Source organism: Staurois parvus, unplaced genomic scaffold, assembly GCF_062004578.1.
Source record: "Staurois parvus isolate SC_StPar_1 unplaced genomic scaffold, SC_StPar_1.0 ptg000609l, whole genome shotgun sequence".
NCBI classification, from domain to species: Eukaryota; Metazoa; Chordata; class Amphibia; order Anura; family Ranidae; genus Staurois; species Staurois parvus.
In genome coordinates, this window is record NW_028318405.1 from 1,243,614 (window position 1) to 1,247,365 (window position 3,752).

Below are 3,752 nucleotides of genomic sequence, written 5' to 3' on the forward strand. Positions count from 1 at the left end.
CCGGACACTTTCACCCCCTTCCTGTCCGGACACTTTCACCCCCTTCCTGTCCGGACACTTTCCCCCTTCCTGCCCCCAGGCCAATTTTCAGCTTTCAGCGCTATCACACTTTGAATGACAATTGCGCGGTCATGCAACACTGTACCCAAATTAATTTGTTAGCATTTTTGTTGAGACAGATAAAACTTTATTTTGGTGGTATTTATTCACCACTGGGATTTTTATTTTTTTGCTATATAAAAATGGAAAAAGTCCAAACATTTTGAAAAAAGTGTTTTTCTTATAAAATTTTGCAAATAATCTTTCTTCATAAATCTTGGCCAAAATGTATTCATCTATCATTTTAATAAAAAAAATAAATACATAAATAACCAAAATTAGTTTATAACCAAAAATAATACATTTAAAAACTTTTTTTTACATTTTTTTTTTTTTTATATATTATAATTTATGGGGGTTTGTTTTTTTTATTAACATACTGTACTACTTGTGGGGGGTGATGAAGATTTTTTTTTTCTTTTTTTGCACCTATTGCTTTTACACCCATAAAGGCTGTAAAAGCAATCATTTCTCCTTCTCTCTGCTGTGGTAATGAATTGAATCTTCCTGTCAGTCTATCTGCTTTCTCATACATCTCATACATCCCGTACGGCCAAGCAGATATTCTAACAGGTCTGCAGGAGAGCTGCATGGCATCAAAGATCTACTGATCACCGGTGCAATGCTTTACATACTACTGCAGCAAAAAATAATAAATGAAAAAATATATATATATAATGGCGCCTATGGAAAACGAAAAAGAATATCTATATATATATCTATAAATCACTTATTATAATATACCAGCTGCAAAAAACCACCAAAATCAATAAGGTGTAATAAATAACTCAAAAAAATTATTTTGCGCTAGTAGATATAAAATTATCTCAATAAATCAAACATATAAATGGTGCAAAAAAAGTATACAGTCAGGTCCATAAATATTGGGACATGGACACAATTCTAACATTTTTGGCTTTATACACCACCACAATGGATTTGAAATGAAACAAACAAGATGTGCTTTAACTGCAGACTGTCAGCTTTAATTTGAGGGTATTTACATCCAAATCGGGTGAACGGTGTAGGAATTACAACAGTTTGCATATGTGCCTCCCACTTGTTAAGGGACCAAAAGTAATGGGACAATTGGCTTCTCAGCTGTTCCATGGCCAGGTGTGTGTTATTCCCTCATTATCCCAATTACAATGAGCAGATAAAAGGTCCAGAGTTCATTTCAAGTGTGCTATATGCATTTGGAATCTGTTGCTGTCAACTCTCAAGATGAGATCCAAAGAGCTGTCACTATCAGTGAAGCCATCATTAGGCTGAAAAAACAAAACAAACACATCAGAGAGATAGCAAAAACATTAGGCGTGGCCAAAACAACTGTCTGGAACATTCTTAAAAAGAAGGAATGCACCGGTGAGCTCAGCAACACCAAAAGACCTGGAAGACCACAGAAAACAACTGTGGTGGATGAGCGAAGAATTCTTTCCCTGGTGAAGAAAACACCCTTCACAGCAGTTGGCCAGATCAAGAACACTCTCCAGGAGGTAGGTGTATGTGTGTCAAAGTCACCAATCAAGAGAAGACTTCACCAGAGTGAATACAGAGGGTTCACCACAAGATGGAAACCATTGGTGAGCCTCAAAAACAGGAAGGCCAGATTAGAGTTTGCCAAACGACATCTAAAAAAGCCTTCACAGTTCTGGAACAACATCCTATGGACAGATGAGACCGACATCAACTTGTACCAGAGTGATGGGAAGAGAAGAGTATGGAGAAGGAACTGCTCATGATCCTAAGCATACCACCTCATCAGTGATCATGGTGGTGGTAGTGTCATGGCGTGGGCATGTATGGCTGCCAATGGAACTGCTTCTCTTGTATTTATTGATGATGTGACTGCTGACAAAAGCAGCCGGATGAATTGTGAAGTGTTTCGGGAATATTATCTGCTCATATTCAGCCAAATGCTTCACAATTCATTGGACGCTTCACAGTGCAGATGGACAATGACCCAAAGCAGACTGCAAAAGCAACCAAAGAGTTTTTTAAGGGAAAGAAGTGGAATGTTATGCAATGGCCAAGTCAATCACCTGACCTGAATCCGATTGAGCATTTCACTTGCTGAAGACAAAACTGAAGGGAAAATGCCCCAAAAACAAGCAGGAACTGAAGACAGTTGCAGTGGAGGCCTGGCAGAGCATCACCAGGGATGAAACCCAGCGTCTGGTGATGTCTATGCGTTCCAGACTTCAGGCTGTAATTGACTGCAAAGGATTTGCAACCAAGTATTAAAAAGTGAAATTTTGATTTATGATTATTATTCTGTCCCATTACTTTTGGTCCCTTACCAAGTGGGAGGCACATATGCAAACTGTTGTAATTCCTACACCGTTCACCTGATTTGGATGTAAATACTCTCAAATTAAAGCTGACAGTCTGCAGTTAAAGCACATCTTGTTCGTTTCATTTCAAATCCATTGTGGTGTATAGAGCCAAAAATGTTAGAATTGTGTCCATGTCCCAATATTTATGGACATGACTGTATATGTGAAAAAATGTCCACACTTTAAAAAATATAACACAAAGAAACTAGCAAAAAATATATATATAATAAAGTGACAATGCCACCACCAAAAATAAACTCACCAGAGCTAAAAAATATAATATTTGAACCATATATTGCTCTGGGAACAGTAGTTTTAATGATAAGTCATTCATAGATGCATCTTCAAAGAATAGTATTCTGCAGAACCCAGAATCCACATAGACCAATTTCAGATGGAGCAAGTTACTTTCAAATTATTTATCATCAAGGAAATCCACTTCTTAAGAAAGCCACCTTCAAACGTATCCAAAGAGGGAAATGCCAGACACTCGGAAGAAACAGAAGAGCTTCATGGTGCAGTATTATTAAAACCACATCTTTATTCAGTACTCATTGTACTTAACTCAAAGGGTGTCCCAGCCGACGCCATTATTAACAGCAATCACAGCAAAACAAACCCAGCTACTCGGCACATGCGCAGTAGCTCATTGGAAACGTAATGACGTCACATCGATCAAGCTCCGCCCTACGCGTTTCGTCATCGACGTCCTCACGGAGCTCCGTAGGGCGGAGCTTGATCGATGTGACGTCATTACGTTTCCAATGAGCTACTGCGCATGTGCCGAGTAGCTGGGTCTGTTTTGCTGTGATTGCTGTTAATGCTGGTGTCGGCTGGGACAACCTTTGAGTTAAGTACAATGAGTACTGAATAAAGATGTTGTTTTAATAATACTGCACCATGAAGCTCTTCTGTTTCTTCCGAGTGTCTGGCATTTCCCTCTTTGGATACGTTTGAAGGTGGCTTTCTTAAGAAGTGGATTTCCTTGATGATAAATAATTTGAAAGTAACTTGCTCCATCTGAAATTGGTCTATGTGGATCTGGGTTCTGCAGAATACTATTCTTTGAAGATGCATCTATGAATGACTTCTCATTAAAACTACTGTTCCCAGAGCAATATATGGTTCAAATATTATATTTTTTAGCTCTGGTGAGTTTATTTATTTTTGGTGGTGGCATTGTCACTTTATATATATATATTTTTTGCTAGTTTCTTTGTGTTATATTTTTTAAAGTGTGGACATTTTTCACATATATACTTTTTTTGCACCATTTATATGTTTGATTTATTGAGATAATTTTATATCTACTAGCGC